Source organism: Pinus tabuliformis, chromosome X (assembly GCF_031772625.1).
Source record: "Pinus tabuliformis cultivar Carrire ecotype Pingquan chromosome X, CPIR1, whole genome shotgun sequence".
Taxonomy (NCBI): domain Eukaryota; kingdom Viridiplantae; phylum Streptophyta; class Pinopsida; order Pinales; family Pinaceae; genus Pinus; species Pinus tabuliformis.
This window is the reverse complement of record NC_142308.1, coordinates 26,712,148-26,737,272: the sequence shown is the minus strand read 5'-3', so window position 1 is coordinate 26,737,272 and position 25,125 is coordinate 26,712,148. Positions and strand designations below refer to the sequence as shown.

The following is a 25,125-nucleotide window of genomic DNA, read 5'->3' as shown; positions in this document are numbered from 1 at the left end:
AATGTTACATTGACCATGATTAAGATTGTGAGAATAAAGAGGTGAGCTTTCTGTTCTTTATAGAAATTCTACATCAGTTTGTTGATGGATGGTTGGATATTTCTAGGTAAAAAAATTTCTAAAAGCACATGTTTTAAAATATTTAAACATAGTAAAGGCATTTAATTATATCCACTTTAGACATGTTTATAGAGAGTAATATATTATCAATGAGCCTATCAAGACTACATGCTCTTTATTAGGAAGGGTCCCCAAAAAAATTGAGGAAGAGGATAGTCTACTATGACCTCCACTACTCATATCTTTAATTGATGTTGTCATGTAATCAATAAAAGGGTTACATTATTGTTGATTAAAGTTGATACTCTTAAATAGACGGGAAAATGTATTAAGACAAAAATAAAAAAGCAAAACTTGGAAGATTTAGAATACAGCTTTACCGGAGCACGGATATCACAAAAACAAAGAATCACAACCAAAACCTCGGCTTCCGTGAAGCCGTTCTGTATTGGTTAAAATATAAATTCAACAGAGAGTTGCTGAGTGTGGCGTCACGCCACCGCTGTAGAATATATCTAAAACTCGCGGTCACTTCACGTTGTTGCATTTTTAATCATTGTCATGCGCTACGGAAAGTGCAGGGAAAGATCCGCTGAGAATCTGCTGTAAAGCTGTAAAATGTTGGCGTGCAATTCTGATACCACTCAACCGCTGCCGCCGCAATGATTATTCACGCAGAAGCGCCTCCCTCGACCAGATACATTGAATGACGAAGACGGAATCCAAGCTATCCAGCCTAGTGGTAGGTCCAAACGCCTTAGCCTTGTGAGTAAAACAATGAACATCATGCACGGAAATGTAGGTAGATATTTTAACAGCTAGCTATAATTTATTGGAGTTGTCTATAATGTGATTTTTTGGAGATTCCGGTGACGGAATCCGGCGGAAGAAATTGAGGTTAAATCTTGATTTGTTGCAGTGAAAATGGTTTTTTAACTATATATTTGGATTCAGCGCCTTGAAAAACCCGTGGGACGCTTTGTTTGTGCAGAAACTAGCTATGAAACTTGCGATTCCAATAAATTGCTGCCGGATTTTGACCGAAAAAACCCACCGGAAAGGCTTCCAAAAAGTCTCATTATAGACAACTGCTAATCTATTCAGCCAGGGGTTTGTTGATAAGTTGGTTTATTGAGAGGCTTCACAAGAGGAGGGGTTTGTCAATAACTTGGATTATTGAGAGGCTTCACAAGAGAAAGGTCGATTACAACAACCAGATGAAGAAGGGGTTTGCCGATAAGTTGGTTTATTGTGAGGCTTCACAAGAGAAAGGTCGAATACAACAACCAAATGAAGAAGCATTTGTCTCATAGGCTATTTTTAGCCTAGTGGACGTTCAAATAATTTCTTTCTTTCTTCTTTCTAAAACCTAGAGGAAATATAATAGGCCTAGAGTTTATTCATGCACTTCCATATATGGGGCAATGGGATTTGGAGTTCATGGTTGGCTTAGTCTAAGTGGGTCACATTTTTATTTGGAAAACCATAGGAATTCTATTTTGAGAAAGTTTGGCAGGAATTTTTGGAAATTCAGGTTACCAAGCTTTATGTTAGTGTCAATGATTTCCTTCATCACCTACATTTAGAAGTTGTTTTTTCAACAATTTTTTTTTCTCGATTTAAAGTGAAAATAGCAATAATGAACGCATCATACTTGCCCTCTGGCGAGTCCAATGTCTCCAAAATAGGGTTAACCTCTTGTCTTCTAATGTTAAAGCCACCATCTCCTTGACATGCTAGTAAAGATTCACTATCTTGGTATATTTTGAATCACTATATCCAGAGTGCCCTAAATTGGAAATGACACAAAGTACCTCCTCATCTATCATTGAATCAAGTGTTTGAACCCTCTTCTCCACATTTATATATTTTATGAGATTCCCTTGTTTCGTAGTATTTTTTTATTAATGCATCTAGCAATCTATAGGCATGGAAACTACCTCCACTATCCTTGTTCTATCCCTAGGAGATGACACGTAATGTCAAAGTACCATTGACTTTTTTCCTTTCTATAATTTTGGTGGCCTACTTCACTTCTTCTTAGTGCCCTTTCTCATGTTCTCTTCAAGAACTTCAAAATCCAAATGAGGAGGTGTGTAGTAAATGTTTCTCACCAACGCGGTTAGCAATATACTCAAAATTAACTAAACACACCAATCCTCTCACCCTCACCTCTATTTTCTTCCCTACCTAGCCACATTTTTCCTCTTTTGATAGACCTATAGGCACTTACCCTAATGGGATCAAGCTTCATCAAACCAACAAAGGCATTTGTCCATGTTGTGTGATGACGAAGAGACTTGTAACCCCTTGTTGCAAAATAATATCCCTAGCATCATATTTACAAGGAACATTATGTAGGGTGATGGGATAGTTGTTAGTACTATGTGGTACAACCATCACAAGCTAACGTCTCTCTCTCACCCCATCTAAGAGGAATGAATCTTCATAAACTATTGTGTGTTAATAATAATGAGTATTATATCTAAGATTGTAAATATTATTTTTTAACATTATATTTTTATATATATAAGCATAAATATTCCAAGGGGTTAACACAATTGTTGGACATTTGATTAGTTCCATGCTAATGGGTACCTAATTCAAAATTCCCCTACACTATATATACTAGCTTATGCTAATGAGTTTACTTTGAGGGATGCAACCCACAACTGCAGGGAAATATTCCATTGTACTTTCCCATGAAATTTTCTTTGAATATATGTATATATATATTAACGAATATTTTTTTATGGAATGTCAATTAGATGTTTTCACTTTTTTAAATCCAAAGTAATGTTTGAGAGATTCAAAAAAAAACTTTGATGATAAATAGGATTGTAATACTTTAGTGTGTTTTAGTAAAATGAAATATGTCATAAATATTACAGTATCTCCTTTAGAGTGATCCATCACTTTGAAAGTGTATGGAACCCAAGTGATTTACTCAAACAGTTATATATAATGTTGTTAGGTACTTTGTTAGTTATGTTTCAACGAGTGTCTAGTTTATAGTAAACCCTAGTAGATAAAAGATAAAACCCTTACACTTAAAAATCATAAAGTACATCCATACAATAAACAATACAAGAATATGAAGAAAACCCATAAAGTTAGGTAACATTATCAAATACTCCTTATGGAATGGATCATTTGATAATCCATTCTTGGTACAATGCAATACCCATCATCGAACATGTTCAATACAATGATACTTGTGTATATATACTTTCTCATGAATATTTTGTGGCATTTAGGCTAAGTACCCCTCATTTGCATATTATTCCTTCTAATTGCATAGTGGCCCTATTTATTACCAATAAACTACTAAATGGATCTATTCCATGGTTATAGCTACATTTCATTCATCATCCCCTCCTAGGTGCCTCATATTATCCTCCCTAGATATATTGTGTTTCATCTCCCTCCATATGTTTCATCCTTGAAACATGGGTGGACAATATATAATATGATTTGCTAAGCAATGTAGTCAACTAGTACCAAACACAAGTATCCATCCATCCTAGTGAAATTTGGACATGGAGTCCAATTGTGTCTTTGTCATCTCAATCTCGATTATAATTGCTCATTTTGTTCTATGTTGTTAATGTGTTACTTAATATCTCCATTGTCTTTAGTCCTCCATGTACCTCTATACTAGGTGTCTTTTTGTTTCCATATTAGTCTATGGTAAGTTTATTAATGCTCACAAATTTACATTAATCACTTTTGTTTCTTTAGATGGTGTAAGTGGTGTTATACAACCCTAGCTATTGGTCGTTTTGTCTTCCCCTCAACATAGGAAATTATAAATATTGGTTTTTCAATTTTTAACTCTTCAACATGTGATTCCTTGAAAGAATGCAACTCCTTGGATTTTTCTTCACTTTTATGCCCTCCTTGGATTTTTCTTCAAGTTCTTTTGTAGACTCTTCTTATTATTCAACCTCAAACCCGACATTTAATATCAATGTTGATATTACAATTAGTTTCCCTACAATCTCTACTTTATATACTAGCTTAAACACCTTTTTTTAATTGTTGAATTGAGGCTTCTGTGATCCATATCAAGTTTAAGAGAAATTCTTCGGCGTAAATCAAAAAATAAATCATTTGTCGACGCATTTCGAACCAACAAGTGTGGTTCATTGTCAGGACAAATTGGTTCGAAACGCGTCGACAAATGATTTATCTTGTGATTTACGCCGAAGAATTTCTCTTAAACCTTTTTTTAAGTAAGAAAAATATGCTACAATGTGATTTTTTCTTCTTACACTAACACTACCAAAAAAAAATTGTATATAAATATTAATTACATCAATTGACTCCATTCAAAAATATCCAAAAATAATATCTGCATCATCCATTTCTATAACATAAAAATATAAATGCAAAATAAATTTATTTATATTATCTTTAAAACTTTAAAAATTGTGACATTCTCATCCTCCATCTATAATAAAGAGTTTGCACCTACAACTAAATCTTGGTGCTATCATTATCCTTCTTTAAAGTATAAAACCAACAATCTAAAAATAATTTTTCATATTTTCAGTTACATGTGTCTTTATCTCTTCACATTTAAAATCCATATGAGATATTTTCCATGTGATAGGGTTTATTTTTTGCAATCCTTTACATATTCTTACATATTCTTTAATACTTGAGCATCAACATTTCTAGGTAAATACATTATCCTTCCAACTCAAAATAGAACCAAAGTTTTGAGAAAATAACTTACTCTTTCATGGAGCACTTTTCTGTTGCTAGGATTCTTAGGCAATGAATTTGAAATGGGCTTAATTCCCTTAATATTGATCATAATATATATTATAACCACAATTATGAAGTGTTAAAATCACTCAGCGTATATTAGTATTAATATGGTGATAAACTGAACAAACTATCAAAAGTTATCTATTTTAAAATACATGTGATTATAACCTAAAAACCATAGAATAATTGATTTTAAATCAATGATAACTCACTTCTTAACTTTTATGTGAATGGTTTTTTTTTCAAATTATTGAAATATGCATTTGGTTTTTTCATCTTCTATACAAAGCTATAAGAACTTGTTAGAGATTCATATTTTTTTTGTTTTCTCAAAAAATCAATACCAATTCTAACAACAACAACAACAATAAAACTTGTTAGATCTAAGATTTTTGTGATCCATATTATAAATAAATATGTATTTCGGATTAATCACATCATTAAGATTTGGTCAACGATTTGAACCAACTAATGTGGTTCATCTTCGGGACATAGTGAAAAAATCAATCAATCTTCAAGAATAAATAGCACGGATGCATCATTACCTAGAGTTAGCCATTGAAAATTAGTCTTTAGTGATTAGTTAATAAGGTAAATAAAATATTCTAAAACTGGCAATTGGAATTATTTATTAAAATATTATATATTTAGTTATAAAGTAGCTGTGAGAAATCATAATTATATATATTAATTTTTTAAATCAATTAAAATAACACTGTGCTAAAAATAGGTTAGAAAATATTATTTATTTATAAATTGTTAGGAGTTTATTTATTTTAATTATAGTAAATTAATTAATTCTTAATATAGTAAGAATAATTCGTAAATTAATTAAAATGATGCCTTAAGGGTTAAAAATTGGTTACACATTATTATTTAATATAAAGAAGTTGTTAGGAGTTTATATATTTTAATTATATTAAATTAATTAATTATAAAATTACAAAAATTAAATAATAATAAGGTTATATGGTTCAGAATAGGTTCCAACATATTATATATTTATAGAAGAGTTGGTTTTAAAAAAATAAATATTTATAAAGTAGTTAGGAGTTTATTTATTTATTTTAATTATATTAAATTAATTAATTATAAAATTGCAAATTTTGAATAATAATAAAGATAAAGGGGTAAGAAAGGGTTACAAAATATTATTTATTTTAATTATGTTAAACAAATTAAAGCATAATATAGTAAGAATTTTAAATAGTACTAAAGTTATAAGGGTCCAAAAATGGTAAAAAAAATAGGTAACTAATATTATAAATAAATAATATTTAGAAATAAACTCTAAGAAATTAATATAATTACAAAAAAGGGAAGAGACAAGGGTGGAATCACGAAAAGAGGCCTAGAATCTGGCTCTTACTCAATAGCCTCTCTAAGCTTCCTATGGTGGAAGTGATCAACCCTCGCAATGACTCTGGAGTCCTCAATACAGACATGGTGTTTGGATTTCTCTGATGTTCAGCTAGAGCCAATGAGCAGGAACGATTGTGCCTAATGTATGTAGCATGTTCATGGATTCTCTGGTTAATGGACCGACCCGTTTCTCCAATATAGGGAATACCACAAGAACAAGGAACCAGGTAAACACCTTTCATGTCCTTAGGGTCGACGGGGTTCTTTAACAGATCCAAGAGAATTTCTAATGGTACTGAGAGGTTTGAACAAAGAGGAGACATTATTCTTTCTAAGGATATGGGCAATCATTTCTGTGGTCCCTTGGATAAATGAGAGATGAACCTTGGAGATGTGATCAACATGAGCAGTTTTAACTCTTAACCCTCTACAGAGTCTTTGAAAGGCCTTGAGGCCTTGAGTTTTGTTATATCCATTATTCTTAAAAACTTCAAGAAGATGAGATTTCTCCTACTCTAGGTGGTTTTCATCAAAGATTCTCAGAGCATGGGTAGCAAGAGCATCGAGAACGCCAAATTTCTGACTAGGAAAATGATGGGAACTAGCATGAAGATATTGTTCCGTGTGAGTTTTCTTGCAAAAAACTTGGTGAGAAACGGAACCATCGTCCATTCTAGAGAGGAGAATGTCAAGAAAGGGAAGGCACTCGTCCACCGCAACTTCCATCGTGAACTTGATGGATTTTGATTGGGAATTAAGGTGGCTCAGGAACAGATCCAACTTCTCACATCCATGGGGCCATATGATGCAAGTGTCATCAACAAACCTCATCCACTTTTTAAGGCGAAATTGAGCTGAGGCTAAAGCCTTGGTCTCAAAATCTTCCATAAATAAGTTAGCAACAATAGGGAAAAGAGGGGAACCCATCTCAACACCGCAAGTTTGCTCATAGAACTCACTTTGGAAACTGAGGAAAGTCGAGGTGAGGTAGAGGCCAACTAATTTGGAAGTGTCCTAGTTAGTGCTCTGAATTATGACATCAATGGCCTCTTGAATGGGCATTTTGGTATATAAGGAAACAACATCAAAACTTAATAACAAATCCCTAGGCTCCAACCTAATATCCTTTCATTCTTTAACAAAGGAAGTCAAGTCCTTAACATAGGATTCAGTGTGACCCACAAGAGGTTTAAGCTTTAGAGCCAAGAATTTATTCTAAATTTTTAATAAATAAATAAATTTTAGAATATTTTATTTACCTTATTAACTAATCACTAATAGCTAGTTTTCAATGGCCAACTTTGGGCAATGATGCATCCATACTATTTATTCTTGAAGATTGATTGATTTTTGCACCTTGTCCTAAGGATGAACCACATTAGTTGGTTCGAAATGTCGACCAAATCCTAATGATGTGATTAATCCGAAAGACATTTATTTCAAAAAAAAAACTATTTTTTTAGCAACAGAGAGAGATTTAGTAAACCTTAATAGATAGAAGATAAAACCCCCATACTTCAAAATAATATACCCACAAAAAAGACAACACAATAATATGGAGAGAACCCTTAGAGTAGAATAACACCTTCAAATAATCTTTAAAAAGCAAATAACTTTAAAAGTGATGTTTGTCACAATATAATACTCATCATTCGAGGAGGCAGGAGCAGGAGCAGGAGGGGTAATTGTTAACCTCGAAGAAAAAAAAGAAATAAAGTACACATGGGGTCTTGGCATTGCGACAAACAATCAAGCGGAAGCCCTTTCTCTTTGGCAGGGTCTGAAAATCAATTTGGCTAATGGTATCAAAAATTTGTCTATAGTTGGCGACTCCATGATGATTATTCAAAAATGTATGAAGCTCCTCGAGAACGTCAATCTTCTCTCCTCAATCGTGGCAAGGATTATTTATCTGTTAAAAGAAATTTGAAAAGGTAATTTGTTCCATGTGTTGCGTGCCAATAACCACTTGGCGGATGGTCAGGCCAACGCGAGGGTGATGCTGGAACAAGGTAGTTTATGTATAAATCAAGACAAAACCTCATGTCACATCCCCTAATCTATAGCACCACGCTGATGTTGTAATGTGGGGGTACGAGTCTTCAGATAATTAAGATGGTAGTTAAGATAGTTAGCTCCCTAATGCTCCTCCGCAGTGCTTTAGAAGTTGGGATGGTTGGTTTCGATTTAATGGACAGATGTGGTTCCATTGGAATGCAGATCATGTACGAGGACAGGTTGGCGGCGTGGTTTCGGTTACTCACCAGGGTATGCAATATAGCGATCCCTTTCGGGGAAGATGGTACCATCGCATTGCAATTCTAGTTAACTCTAGTGGTGGAAGTAATGGAAGGAATTTGCCTTGACAAGATTCTGAATTGGCTAGCATTTATGAAGGGCAAGTTCAAGAGGAATGTTGGGGTTGAACTAGCAATTATATATGGTGGATGGCTACAGTCAGTTAATCAAAGGATAGTTATTGTCCAGAGGCAGATCGATGCGAAGATGGCCTACGCGCATAACGACAGTGGTGGAGGATCTGGGTTCGGAAGCTCGAGGTCTGGTCATGGCAGTGGTGGAAGCATCGAGAATTTGGTGGAGAATTCTTGTAAACAAGTTATAAAGGATATTGTTAAGGAAATTAATGAAAGTATGGTAGTTCTCTATGCTCAATTATCTGGATTGGGTAAAGATATGGAATTATTACAGAAGACAATGGAAGGCATGTGTATCGATGTGATTAGCATACAACAGAAGGTGGATAACATCAAAATAAAAGTGGAAACTGCTACTGTCGAGGTTTTAAAGGAATTTTTTGGGGTTAGGGAAGCCACGGTCTTCAACGCCACTGGTGCTGAGGTTGTTGTTGCCGCTGCTAAGGTCGCTGACAAAGAGGATGTCGCGGAGGAATTGACGACCACTGTGGATGAACCTGCAAGAGAAGAATTTGATCCTAGTAGCTGCTGAAATTTTTTCATTTAAATATTATACATATGCTATGTCGATGTATAAAATATAGTGGTGTTTTCTGGAGAGACTACAATTATAGTTATGCTTAAAGACTATATGTAAATAACACTGGTAGCAAAAAAGTCTCATTCCAACGTAAATCGATGGAAAATGCTAAGAGCACAATCTTGAATTTTGTACGGGACCTAGCCCTTTTCCAATTTATATAATGAAAATGCTACATGTTTCTTAAAAATATATATATATATAATATTCATCATCAAACACGTCTAATATTTTAATCAGCCTATTTATAATTCTGAAATAGATACATTTGGAGATTTTTTCAGACACCGATCAAACACGTCTAATATTTTAATCAGCCTATTTATAATTCTGAAATAGATACATTTGGAGATTTTTTCAGTCACCGAAGATCGGTGACTTGCTACATCCACGGAATATTGTTCCACGCAAATCCACCCGAAAGAATCACTTCCCACCAACTCAAACACAAAGCCTAACCCTAATGGTGTCAAGAGAATTGAACCTATGACCTCCCAATAGCAGAGGTGCTTAATGTGAGTGCATGATATATAATATGATTTGCTAAGCAATGTAGTCAACTAGTACCAAACATGAGTATCCATCCATCCTGGTGAAATTTGGACATGAGGTCCAATTGTGTCCTTGTCATCTCAATCTTGATTATAATTGCTCATTTTGTTCAATGTTGTTATTGTGCTACTTACCTCTATACTAGTTGTCTTTTTGGTTCCATATTAGTCTATAGTAAATTTATTAATGCTCACAACTTTACATTAATCGCTTTTGTTTCTTTAGATAGTACAAGTGGTGTTATATATAACATTCAATTAATCTTGAAATTAATGCAGTTTTAAACCATTTTTATGGACCTCTTTATTTGAAATATATAATGTTAAAATGCATTTATTTTAAGATTATAACTACATTATATTGGTTCTTCCTCCATTATTTTTTTTGAATATTAGAAACTTCTCGAAATATTATTAATTATTATCCCTCAATATAATTATAAATAAATTTTAATCATAACATTTTCACAATTTTATATTCTTTATTTATTAAATTTATAATTTTAAATTACATTTTTAATCACCCTTATTCTCTTTATAAATAAATTTTAATCCTAACAATTTCATAATTTTATATTCTTTATTTATTAGATTTATGATTTTAAACCTTATTCTATTTGTTCGGCCTTAGTGTCTCTTTGTTCAACCTTAGTGTCCTTTAACATACTACTAAAATAAAATAAATTGCAATAAAAACAAAAATATGCTTAATAACAGGCCACTTAAATTGGGTCCAGAGTATGTCCCAAAACTACTTTTGCTTGGCTAAGAGCTCATCTTCCTCAAACATAAGGGAACATAAAGAAACAAGGTAACAGCCCAAGTCCCGAAAACACATTAAGAACCCAAGATCCAAAGGCATCGAACATAAGGGAACATAAAGAAACAAGGTAACAACATAAGGGAACATAAAGGAACAAGGTAACAACCCAAGTCATGGGAACACATTAAGAACCCAAGATCCAAAGGCATCGAACATAAGGGAACATAAAGAAACAAAGTAACAACCCAAGTCCCGGAAACACATTAAGAACCCAAGATCCAAAGGCATCTGGTAGGACTGAAAGCTTGTCCCCTTAAAGCCCACCACCAAGTAATTCAGATAGCATGGTTTTCCTTGAATAACACTGATAAATCAATTTGTATTCACGAATAACAACCACTAAATTATGATAGAATTTATGACCATTTAAAAAAATAAATTATAATAAACTTAAAATCTTAGTAAAAAATAATATTTTACAAATCTAATTGAATATAATTCTAAACTTTCAATAAAAATATATCTTAAATTATTTTTTATTAATGTATCATTTGAAATTTGAACTTCATTATCTCTTTTAATTTTAAAATACTGAAATTATTAGATGTTAAATATTATTAAATTTATAAAAATGAGGAAAGTTACATGAAGTCGTAGTCCAACAACAGTGCTTTTTGGCCCTGAAAGTAATGGAAATTTCTGTCGTATTTTGATAAAATCCAGCAGGGATTTTTACAAATCCAAGTTGCAGCTGTCAAACTTTAAGATTTTAGGTGCCTTAGAAATTTTTGATGGTGGTGAATCTACTTCCACCATCAAAAACTTGATTCAAACACTGCCTCTACAAGATTTTTTGAAATTTTTTTGCCCAGATTCCAGATACTTTGACAATTTGTCCAGCTCTATAAAAAACTCCTATAAAATACTTTATTAAAGTATCACAATGAAATTATTAATTAGATATTTTATAAATGTACAACAATAAAATTATTAATTAGATATTTTATTAATGTACAATAATGGAGCTATTAATTATTAAATATTTTTAAATTTAAAAAAAAAAATACTATAAAAATAAATAAATATTTATAATTAAATATATTGTTATAATAAAAAATATTATATTATTATATTAAACCTAATTTATTATTTTATTGTATTAAGAGTAATGAGACATATTCACAATTAAATATTTAATATAATCTAATGTTAAATGTTTAAATTTTTAAAATAATTAAAATTCATAATAAATAAATTTTTAAATTTTTTAAATAATTAAAATTCATAATAAATAAATAGATAGATATAACTAAATCCGTTATATTTAATAAATTAAACGTTGAGAATTCAGACACTGAAAATGGATTTTCTTTTTAGCATTTATATGACTACGAGAGATTTCGAGTACTTTTTTTTTTTTCAGTAAGAAAAAATCAGCATGTTATATATTGAGAGAAATATATGGATCATGGATACAATTGAAGACCGCAGTCTTGGTATAATGGTCTGAATATAAGGCATCTTGACCTCGGTCAGAATAGACGAGGGAAGAAAATACATATATAAATGGATCCGGATGAGCGCATATGATTGCGTAGAATAGACAGCAGCATGTGGAACATAAAGAGAGCATATGTGCGCATGAGTTGACATGGAAATCATAAAAGAGAGCAGCTGTGCGCTTGTGAGTACTTACGCACAGTGAATAACCTGCAAGTTGGTCAGATATTTTACTCATAAAATATGTCTGGGAGCGCATACGGTTCAAAGTAAGTTCTACGTTTCGGGAAAACACATTAGAGAAATAAATTCCAGTTGCAGGAGTTAAATCTACTAGTTAAAAAAAACTTCAGAAAATAAATTTATCAGAAGTTTTTGAAAATTTGGGTTATAGCTATTAAATTTAATTTCAGGTAAGGGTGAAAGTTTTTTTTGATAATATTAAATCTATTTCCAAAAAAAATATGATTAAAAACACTCTTAACATTCTGATTTTTAAATTTTTTTTACCAAATTCCAACAAAACAATTACCATCTAACAAATTTGGACCTCTGTAAACAACTCTCTATATCCCTAACTAAATTCTATTTTTTATTTGTGATGGCAAAAATCTTAAGTACAATTCATGTTTAGTAGGCAGCCACGCTCACCCTAGTTTGGAGGTCCATACCCAGGTATGGCAGATATTTGGAATTAAAATGTATAAATTTGTTTTTTAAGAAGCAAAAGTCAGGATGGAGAAATTCTTTGTACATTTTAAGTTTGATTTTAGTAATTAAAATGTATAAATTTGTTTTTAGAAAAGCAAGGTATTATAAGGAGGTGATCAATTTTAATCTTGAAAATCAGAATTATCTCTGTTTTGATTAGTGCTAATGATAAGAAGAAAATGAACATTGTCAATATAAGAATTAACTATCATGATCTTTGAATTGACATCATCTTTAAATTGAAATAAGGTATTGGTCAATTCCCAAAACGACTATCATGATCTTTGAATTGACATCATCTTTAAATTGAAATAAGGTATTGGTCAATTCCCAAAACAACTTGTAGTCTGTCACCATAATTAGAATCCCAGTTCTTACATCCGTTCTAATTTTCAATTTTCAAAATCTTTGTCACTACCAACCTTCTTGATTTATTAAGCCAGCAAAACTATGATAATTTTAGTTAACATTAATCATCCTCTTCTAACAAAATCTCATTATACCTCGCCTAAAATCAACAAAAATTAACAAAATGGTTACTTCATTAATACCCTAATTCTTGAATTCAAACCTGGAAATTTTCAAGCTTAGCAAACAGTGATTGGCCCAAAATCAATGTAATGGCTACTTTATGACTACACGAATTCTTGAATTCAAACCTGTAAATTTTCAGGTTTTAGCAAACAGTTTTTACACAAATAAAAATAGACATAATTGAGAAGATAAAAAGTTTTGTTTGCTGTCATGTCCAGCGTTCTGCACAAAGGTGGCATTTGAAGAATTCAAACATTGCCATTATTAATCAAGTAATCCAGAAACACAAGGCCGTTATATCAATTAATGATATAATTTCCAGCACAATGCCATCTAGGAAAGAGAAACCTGATATTTGCATAGACGAGTTCAAAGTCGCTATTTCAAGGTATTCAAATACAATACCAGCCAATAGCAGTTCCCCATGATTTAAGCCTGCAATGTAAACACCAAAGTTTGCTCATATGCTTTTGACAAATTCAAGTCTCTTCTCTTCAGAATTTGTCGTTGTAGCATGTTAAAACCAAGTTGCTTTCATTCTCCAGCAAAACAAAAAAGACTGACAATTTGAAAGGTTTTCCTGGAATTTTAAGAACTTGGCTAGACATCACAGCGCTTTGCTATGCTCAATCAGGTTGGATAGATATAACCATGTCTTCTAACAAATGTACATAGAACAAGAATCAGAAAACTACCTCTGTTCTGTTCTGTCTACAAATGAACTTCAAGAGAGTGAATAATTACGCCGGTGAAAACGATTTCTTTGAGGAACCTCCACATCTGAAGCTTCAGTCTGTTGACATGGATCGATGTCTTCTGCTGCATTATTTTGATCAGTTTGCGCTTTTCGGAAACCAAATAGCTGTAAAGATTTTAGTAATTTCTTAGCAAAATTTCCATGATTTTTCCTTTGAGAAAGCCAGTTTGTACCACCATTAAATGTATGTCCAAGCCTTCTGGTGCATCCAATATCAACTGGCTTATTATTGCTAACTACTCTGAAGCTCTCTGATTTTCCCCTGGAAAAAATATGCCTGGTTTTGCCAGATTCCTCTCTGCTTCTGTCAAGGTTTTCTTTCATTGCAACGAGTTCTTCCTCTAAATTTTTCAATCTGAAACTTGTAGCTTCATAGTCTGCCTTCAGATAAGCAGCTTGACGAAAAGCTGCATCTCTTTTCAGAATAAGTCCTAATGGCAACCCATCTTCGCCTTCAGTAACTCTGCATCGAATATCATCCGACAGAAAATGGGATGAAAGGGTTGATATGTCATTAAGACAAGATGGTGAATCGATGTTATCATTCTTTGCAGTTTGACTACTTTCAGAATTGGACCTAATAGATTGGTGTGTTTGCAATTGCTGCACGAACATGGCTTGCACTATCAATCGGAGGGGCATCAACTCACTCTGAACAGCATGAACGCAGACTTCTTGTGACAGTTTTTGACAGTCTAAGACTTTGCAGACAGCAAGACGATCTTCCTCTGATAGTTCAGGATGTGCCTGCATCAACGCAGAAAAGATACATCAACTAAGGGATCTGAGAGTGGTGTCTACATAGTATATAGGTTTTCAACGATTGTATAATTCAAGCAAAAATAAAGCTTGGTGCGATGTGAACACAGTAAACAGCAATGCAAAAATACTCGCATACAAGAGAGCAAACAAAGGAGAAAGTAGAGATTGCCAACTGTACACTATACTCTGTTACTAATTTTAGTGAAGTATAAAATTGGTGGACAGTGACCATCTTTGACTTGACGAAGTCTTATACAGCTACAATTATACAATAATTATTTAGGTGAGTGGTCATCTTTGACCAAGTTATCTAGGAAATATTTACAATGAGGTAGGAGAACTACAAAACATAAGGTTCGGATTATATAATAAATATGGACTTAAGTCCACTAGGGATTGGGGACGGTCTCATCAATCCCTCCTAGGTGGGAGGAAATTGTCCCTAATATTTGCCAATAGTGCGTGCTTTCTAGCAAAGGATCTCGTAGTCTGGAGGACTCGTTCATTGACTTGATTGACCCATCTGGTTACATCCGCTAAAAGAGGAGGGCATGCAACAGATTGTTCCTAAATTCCAGGTTCTTCAATCACCTATTGCAAGTAAACAAGGGCAGCCTTGGCCTTTTTGCCCAGCAAGATGTTATATTTATCATCATACAATGATAGAAGCATTGTTTCTTCTTCCCTTGGCCGGTCAATTTAGTTGTCTCTTTGTTGGAACGAAAAGTGGCTGAAAGAAAAGTGGAACAAAGTCCCTTTTGTCTGAAAGGGTTGCAAGGATTGCATAGCAGGCTGATAAGCCTGAAAGAAACTTAGCTTTGATCTGGGAAGCACGTTGAACAGCATCATTCAATGAAGAAATTGGGAAGAATTCTCACTCGATTTTTAAGTGGGGAAGCAAACTAGAGAGACACTTAATTCAAAGAGTACATTTGTTGAAAACCTCAACAAACTAGTGGACAATCTGTCTACTAATTGACTGTTGCAACCACTTTGCTAGCATTGCTACCTTGTACCCTAATGTGTAGAACCAATTGCAGAAGGCAACCTTGAAGTCATCCCAACAGTAGATCAGAAGTTGGTTTGTTGCAAGGTGGTAGGTGGGGTGTCTCCCATAAGGTGAGGACCTGGTCGCCCATCTGTATCTCATCTATCAAAAGTTTATGAGTTCCTATCAAATTTCAGTGGGTCTTGAAGTAGGCCTCCAAACTACAGAGCCAAGAATAAGTTTGTCACCATTTAAGGCTATTGTTGCAAGACGGTGACCAACAGTTGGAACACGACCATCATGTCCTGCATCACCTTGGCCTTAAACTCTTGTCACTATTGTCACTAGAGAGAAAGTTGTTCATTTCGTTGTTTCCACTGGATGGCGAGTTTCTCATTCTCTTGATGTTGTTGTAGATGAGATACGATTATATGATTTTATTCAATATCCAACAAATGACCACAAACATAAGTCAATGGGACTAAAAGAGTATTACCAATACATAGTGGAACTACATGAGAAAACAGAGATAAGAAAAGATCCAAGAATGAAGCTAAAAGACTAGATCAAAGAAAGAAAGACAGAGAGACAGAAAATGAGTACATACACAAAATCTCATCAAGAAAATGTCAAGTGGTGTTGGAACTAAAAATTGAGGCCAAAAGAGAGGGGAGAGGAGGAGTCTCCTCATCCGAGTCCTCAAACATCATGTCATCAATCACCATGATGGGTCTCATCCACTATCACAGAAGGTTGTTTGGAGAGTACCCACGATTAAGGAGGCCTATATATGCTAACATTTGAAGGATCCTAGGGGAAGCCCTAGATCGAGGAGGCCCATCACTCCTAACAATCAATGCCAAGGGAAAGAATCTATAAATAGATGACTAGTTGCTCCACACATCCTAAAGAATGGTACTCTGTGCAACGGGAGTCCCTCTCTAGCTAAGGACCTCCCATTTGCTGGTCTGGTGAAGTCTATTTTGAGATCTAGGATGAGAGATCCTAAAAAGCCACATGAAGTAGTTAGCAATAGATCCAAGGTCTCACAAATATGATATATCCAAAGGAGTTTAAACCTTATTTTTTCACTCACCACTGCAAGCTAGCCAGACAATAGGTAAGAAAGAAGCGATCCTCCTAGAAGGCTTTATTTAAGGAGGACCACCCAAGAATCACAATCCATCCCGGAGAATCTCTCTCAAAAAAATAGAAAAAACATCTCTGATCTAGATAACTAAAAATTGTAGGGAGGGAGATCACTTGAGTCTCGATAAAGGCAGTAAATTCTTCTTGATTTCATAATAAATGGGGCATCTAAAGATAAAGTTATCCTCCAACTCAATCTCCTATAGGTAACAACCCTAAAATTCCTATACAAGCAAGGTAGGTGGTGATCATTCTTGACCCAAAGCTAATGACAGTCCACTCAGATCCAACCAAAGGGAACCTTGAGGGCGTGCATCCAATATTTGCACATATACTTAAGTATGACAATCTGTTCACTGTGTTATTCTTGCTAGAGCAAGTTGTTAATTTTCATTGTCACCAAAAACCAAGCATCTCCATAAATAGTTGTCACTGAAGTTGCTCTTGAATTCGTTCTACCAAGAAGTTAAGAAAGAGTAGGTAGGATGAGATGAGTTAATTTTGTTAATATGTAACGAAAAACCATAAAATTAGTTCAAAGGGAATAAAATAGTGCATCAAGTGTCAATACAAAGTGGGAGTGCAAAAGCATCTCCTGGAACAATCCTATAAGAAGAAAATTAATGAAGCCTAAGATCCAAGGATTGGCTAGAGTCTAGACTCAACTTATCTACCTAAAGAAAGCTAAAAGAAAACTAGCAAGTTAAAAGAGAAATTAGAAAATAGGTGTTGGTACAATAAAAGTGCAATAAATTGAAAGGCTCTGGGAAGATGCTAAGGTTGATCGGAGTTGGCAACCAATGGAGGGTGAGGGCACTGCAAGGCTTGGGAGCCATTGGAGTCTCTGCAAGAGATACAAGGAGCAATGGGGCAATAAAAAGGAAAAATCTATGCATATTTGAAACTGAGAAATAGAAAAATGTAAATAGCATTCAAAGTAAGGACTCAAGCACAAAAACCAAGTGTTAGACATATTGTAATCAATGATATCATAGGTATATTTAGTGATACAAAGTGTTTTCTAGAAACTCATGGAATAGGGGTGTCGGGACTCGTGGAAAGCTCAAAATAAGGCAAATACTCCAGGCATTGAAACTTGCAAACATACATAAACTGCAACTGTAGGAAAATTGCACTGTTTTGCAAGGTGGAAAAACTAAAATTTTGGGTGAAAAGTCTGGGAAATAATGGATTGCCTATGTGCCAGTGGCTTGGAATTAGGAAAGGGGGCTGTTGGCACACATGCAATTCTAACTTAAACCATTTGGAGTTGAAAGCTCAAGGAGAATTCTAGGTAGGAAGAATCCCAAGGAGGGTGGAGTTGGAAAACTCTAAAAAACCCTAATTTATGATCTAAATACTAATCGATATTAACACAGTAACAACAACGTGAAAATACACATACAAGAGAGCTGAAAGCTCAAAGAGAATTCTAGGTAGGAAGAATCAAAGGGAGGCTAGAACTGGAAAGCTCTAAAAAAGCCATGGCTTACAATCTAGATACTAATTGATATGAACACAGTAACAACAATGTGAAAATACTCACATACAAGAGAGCAAGTATGCAAGCATAAGAGGAGATTGTTAAACTATATACATTTGTGCTTTTGTATTAAGTATTTATACGAGTACAGAATTGGTGGAGACTCAAGAGTGACCATGTTGATCAAAGTCACCTATGAAATCTTTACAATGAGGTAGGTAAACTACAAAAAAATTACAGAGAGAATGAAATACAAATACAATACATATACAGACTTAAGCCATAGTAGGAACTTGGGATTAAGTCTCGCCAATGTTAGTTGTGGTCAAAAGGTAAATCAAATGAGCTTTATTCACATGGATCTATGTTCAATCCCCTTGAGAACATATTGTGGTGTTAATACATCCAATTGTTAGGCTATTTTGTGATATCCCTAGTTATCTAAGAATAGACAATTTGTCCTCAAAGGGCCATTTACCAACACCCCTTGAAACAGAAGAAACATTATTTTAACATAATAACAAACAAAGATGTAGAGGCGTAGCTAAGTGTTGGGTATGTGTTTTATTTTTTACACAACTAGCTTCACACATTGTATATATGCGTTCAAGGAATCACTAGGCTCCCCTTGTCTAGGGATTCGAGGATCCAGGAAAAACAAAAACCAAAAGGAAAAAAATGAGTGGTTTTTTGGTCCAATTTTGGCAATTTTTGGCACACAATTTTTCATCTCATGGTTTTCTCATTTCCGTTAAGTAATTATTGTTGTCATCTAACCCGGATAAACAAATTAGGGTTTTGGATGCCATGGGATCCTCTATACTGTATTGTAAATAGTGAATTTAATACAATGAGAATTAAATGTGTGGTTCTAAACATTTGGCAGTTTTCCTATTAAAGGTTTCCAAGGTAAATCTATCAGTACTGTGGGTGAATGCTATTGTTTACTTTTCTGTTTTATTAAGGATTTGTATGCATTGCTTACTGTAAAAGGTTTAAAACTTACACTAAATGTGCCTGCACTATGGAGAGATTAATTCTCAAAGAAGAGTTATGAAAGTATAGCTCAAATCTATTGTGCATTGAATGGTTTCTGAATGTGGGTTTGTGGTGGCTTGAGAATAGAATAACACATGCAACTCTGTTAACAAATTTTCAGCATAGCTACAGCACCAGGGACAGAATCTGCAAAGAGCGACAGGAAAGGAGGCTTGAAAAGAAGTCAAAGCAGCAACATGGGGAGGAAAGGCTCAAGGTTGAACTATACCAAGTTTAATAACCACTAAGAGAGAGGCTACATAGCTGCTCACCCCAAACGGTCAAGATGAAAAGGTGGAGTGGAGATCAAGAGAAGAGATGAAGCATCAGCAAGTTGACCCAAGGATATAGGGAAGTCCCTTAGTTTTTATTCCAAGGGACCTTGCCAATACAAAAGAAAGGTTACATATTTTCCAGGCTACAAAAAGTTTGCAATAAGATAAGATAATTTTATTAATGTCTAACAAATGACCGCCCAAGTAGGTCATTGGGGCTAAAAGATACATCCAGTGTGAATACAATGTGAGAGTACTAAACAGCTCACAGATAATGCTATAAGCAAGAGAAACAAAGCAAAAAAGGTGCAGCAAAAATAAGTGTCTATCTAAGCAAATCACTAAGTCTAACTAAACGCTATATATAATAATGGATGATTATGGATGCTCTTGTAGGCATGGAAGAAGAATTCTCTAGGGACAAGAAGAAATTGTTAACGAGTTATAGGAAATTATTGTAGCAGAGCTCAATAGTTCAAAGAAAACTATGAGCTCATTGGAGGGTGATAACTCCACTACTGAAGCCCTGCCATTGACTATCAGGATTGAGGAGTAGATGTTTGGTATCTGCAAAATGATGTGCTGGACACGATGGAGAGTAAGAGATGGGAGGATTCAGGCCTTGTCAGAGCACACGCACCGGTCATCCAAAGGAGTGTTGAAGAGAGTTTATATTGATATTGACTGAATAGAATCACTCGCAGATAAGCTTAAGTATAAATAGAACCTCTTTTTATTCCAATGATATATTGCTCTGTCGGGCACCAGTCACCCAAAGGAATGTAGAAGACGATTATCTCGATATTGACTGCATAGAACCACTCACAGATAAGTTCCGTATAAATAAAACCTCATCTTGTTACAATGATTTATTGCTAGATCAGGCATTTTTGAGGACTGCCTAGAGCCTGTTGGGAGAAGGAAATCGAGCTCCTGTGGTGCCTATGGATCCTTGCTTCTGTCAACATATAAGGGAAACATCCTTCTGTAGTTTAGAAAGGGGGGCTGTTTAGATTTTTTGTTGATCAAGGCAAGTAGTAGGAGTACATGTCAAAAATTATGAAGTATCTACTGTACATACTCAAATTTATATGCTCAAAGAAAATTCTATATTTCCCATAAATTTAAATAAATAACTATTTGATAAAAAGAAAACATATAAAAAAAAAGACTAAAGGGAATTTTTGGGTGACAGTTCTTACTTTGAGATATGTGTGGATGGCTTTGTATAATAAATCATGACTAGAACGAGTAGAACAAGGCAAAATCCCAACAAGTTCTGCGAATTTGCCTGGATTTAATCTCGCATCCTTAGCAATCCGAGCAAGATATACATCCCAGAGGTTTGCCACAGTAAAAATTTTCTGAAAACTATATGAGTTGCTGCTTATATTCTTCAGCTCACAATCCTCAAGTTTGACAGATTGCTGATGCATGAAAGTGGAAACTATTCGCTTCATACTCTCTACCTCGGCATCAAAACCAGATCCATTGTATGTACTTGACATTGGCAACAAAAAGTAATCAATGGTTGCATTCTCCAATTGAGAGGCAATTCTAGCTTCCAATAGAGTTTTGTATTCGCTACTAAGGTTGCAGCCTACAGATTTGTGAAGCAAAGAAAACATAAAATCAAGAGGTATAGAAGATGTTTCCACAGGAAGCAGTCTAATAACACATCCCAATAACTTTTTTAGGCTTTCATTTTTCTCTTGTGTTCCATTTATATCATCTGCAATTTGCTGTCTTTTCTTAAAAAAAATCTATTTTATACCATATTGAACTATTACTTCCCCAGTAATCATTTCTTCCATTCCCTGACAGAAATAACAATCCTCTCAAAAAGTTCCGAAGGCAGTGCAAGAAGATCCTTTATCCACCATTCTCTGTTTGTTGTTTGCCTTAAACTGCCACTGATATCACTTTAAACATGGGAATGTGCTGACATTACTTTTCTCTGTTTAGGATCAAGAACTTCCATGCAAGCCATGTGGGCTAGAGATTCAACACATCTACTGACAATTTGAGCTTCATATGCCAAGGGAAGCAAACCTAAGCATTTCTGAAGAACAACCAAGGTATCTTCCCAACTTTGCAGAACAACCTGAGTAAGATAAAGATCAGTTCTTTCGCAAAGGTTTCCTCTGCCATACTCTTCAGTCATTTCTAAAAACTCTGCTGCACATCTCAAGGCTGTAACATTGAAGGGATCCATATAGATGCTGACCCATAACAAAAGTTTGCCACAAGCTCAATGGTTTCACTTTCTAATGTCAGAGTGATCTCCGATGTATCAGATAAGCTCCGTTTCAGGTAACCACTTTTTGATACCAGCGGATACTGCAGAGAAAAGCAATAACCAAAAGTAAAATGTGATTAAATTGGACAAAAAATTCTGAAACTAGTTGAATCAGAGCTCCATTTTGAAGAATAAATGGATAACTTATTATACCATAGATTATCATCAGATTCAATGATCAATAATAATTTCTCCACCTTATGGAGCTTGTAGCTGCGATTCTCCACATGAACAGTGATACTTGTAGGGAGACCTGTCGCTTCGCACCTGCATTAAAAAAAGACAACAAGAATATCGATTAGCAGAACATAATTCCAGTCACTGAGGCATAGTCAAACTGCTCAAGTCTTTATAGTAAGCCTGAGGCTATTTTTAGTATGATGAGAAGGGATATCTCTGTAAAACTTTATCAGGAAAATCAAGTTCGGCGTCATAAAACAGATAAAACAGTAAACAGTGCAAATCCTATAGAGAATGTAGTTAGCACGCTAGGTTATATGAAGGGAGTCATGGGACAGCAACAACTGAACAACGCCATGGATGTCAAAAGGACAACTGCTTCGCCGGAGTGGCACCACATTATCATGAGATCAAAAACGAATGGAAAAGACAATTTGGTGCACTCGTCACTTGTGTAACGAAAAGGGCCACAGGAATTAGTATTCAAGGAGCCTATCACTTTCAGCAAAAAATTAAGAATCCTGGATTTGTTCGTTATGGAGGAAATGACAAGATGTTTCCCCTGTCAAGCATCCCCACGGATCAGGAGTTGGAACACTGTCAAACTGTACAGTTAATGCCACTCCCAGCAATGATGGAAACTGAAGGGCATCATAAAAAATGAACCATTCTAGACAACGTGCAAATATTTTATGAGATACTTTGAATGCTCTGGCTGCGTTAGTGGAGAGGGGCTCATGGATTTAAGCCAGGTTGGTAGCTGTAAGGGAAATCGTACTTATGGGCACTTTGAACAGATTTGATATAGATGTTTTCAGGGAAGGTGATTTGGAGAGTGCCCCTAGTAAATGGGACAGTTGAGAGCGACATTGCATCAGACCATTTCAAAATGATAGAAAATTTGTAAGCAGCCCATTCAAAGCTCCCAAACACGTGTGTCTAGCAAGCATTGATTCTGTCTAAGACCAGAGCTTCACCGGTTCAAAATAAGAAGAAATTGAACAGTAGGTTATGGTACACCGGTTACTAGAACCATCGTTTATGTATTATTGTATAGCTTGAGTGGGTCTAATGATAAGAACATATGTTTTCTGGTAAGAGGTTACAAACTTCCAGAGGTAAAGTATATATATATATCCATTTCAACAGTGAATTTGTTATAAGAGTCTTTAGTTCACACACCAAAAAGTTTCATTCACCAATTTAGTGTCTAGATGATCATTATTTCATCAGCTACCCAAAGCCAGAACAAAACTTGATCTTTTGAATTTCATTCACCAATTTAGTGTCTAGATGATCATTATTTCATCAGCTACCCAAAGCCAGAACAAAACTTGATCTTTCGAATTTCTTTTAACGTTAGTGCGGGTAATCCATCAACTCTGAGTAGTGATGTAAAGGTGCAATTAATTTAGATGGTGTATTGAATATGGACATAGAAAGAACTGTATTCTATAACTCAAGTGAGGGTGAGGCCAATCAATCAACTTGTCTGTGGGAGAGTTGAACATGTACATCGAACTGCATTCAAAAGCCTAAGTCAGGGGTTTGGGGTAATCCATCAACTCTTATGTGGGGGAGTTGTACAGCACTATATTTATAGACACTGGCACATACCCATCTAAACCGAGGAGTGAGATGTGCTCAAGAATAAATATGTCAATTCTACAAAGATGGCCCACTCATCGAGAAAAAGAGGTCCCAATATGTGCTGCAACCTCAAGCTTTGCAATATGCATATCAGACCATAGTTTAGACTCTAGATGGATCTGTGCTAGTGCATACAGATACACGCACAATCCTACTGGTTACTTGAATAATGCAGGAAGAAGATTAAAAGAAGAAAAAAAACCCAGGGAAGGAATGGATCTAAAATGATTGCTTGACTAATGCAGAGATTAAAAATTCAAGAGGATAATGGATCTCAGCTGGTTACTTCAATAATGCAGAGATCTAAAAGAAAATTTGTAATAATAATCAAGAGCACGGCTCTCACATTGGGTATATATATATATATATAGAAGACTATGCGGCTAAAACACCAAATCTCTGGTTACCAAAAGTGAAATACACCTAAAGTCATTGGCACTGATGGAGAAGCTGAAACTCACCATGCCCAGATGTTCTGTTGAAGAGCAGACCCAAGAGATGAGCCAGAGGACCCATCATGGCAAACGGTCTTCTGCGTGACCTTCTCACCATTGTAAGCCATATTCATAAACATAACCACATTCCCAAACTCTTCATTTGGAGATGATGAAGATGATGATAACAGAGAATTACTTCCCTCATAGACTTCATAGCTAACATCCTTACAATGCCTTTTGTCACCAGAAATCATTTCTGCAACTTCTAGGCATCCAGCAGCTATGATAATTTCAAGAAAACTTCAGACTCCATGTATTCTGTGAATTGGGTTAAACTAACTTCAGACAGGGGCAGCCAAGGGCAAACTTGTAACTATTACTCTCTACTATTTGAGTTTCGTGATTCCAGTTCTCTGAAACATCGTTCAAAATAAGTACATTGCAGATGACTTGAATGCATTTCCAACTGACACGCCAAGGAAAACCTGAATAGAGTTCAGGTCATTTGACTGTCACAGACGACTGCAGATCAAGATAAAAGTCCGGCATTGATTGCCCATGAATTACTGAAGTAGGTGCGGATAAATTCAACCCGATATGTGTGTTAGTTGCCCAGCTTGTACCTCAAAATCAATAGATTAAATTAATAGGTACAGCAAATTTACCTTTCTTTAAATTTGACAAAAACTGACAGTTTTCTAATAAAGTTCCATTTACAGTGTCTTGAATTTTTCTCAATTTTAAATAGATCCAAGTCACAAAGTTCCATTAAATTTCAAAATGACTCGGAATTTTAACCGAATTGTACCGCCGGTTTCCAGCAAACGGCTTCAAT

The 25,125-nt window shown here is 34.8% G+C and overlaps 1 pseudogene across 1 annotated transcript; it reads right to left on the bottom strand.

Moving 5' to 3' along the window:
• Nucleotides 1-13,316: 13,316 nt before the first annotated feature.
• On the bottom strand, nt 13,317-24,576 carry LOC149138150 (BTB/POZ domain-containing protein At5g48130-like; annotated as a pseudogene). Its single transcript, XR_016264284.1, has 4 exons — nt 24,315-24,576; nt 22,221-22,290; nt 20,927-22,064; nt 13,317-14,776 (listed from the first exon to the last, which is right to left on the bottom strand). The product of XR_016264284.1 is annotated as a BTB/POZ domain-containing protein At5g48130-like (transcript).
• Between the last annotated feature and the right edge of the window lie 549 nt (nt 24,577-25,125).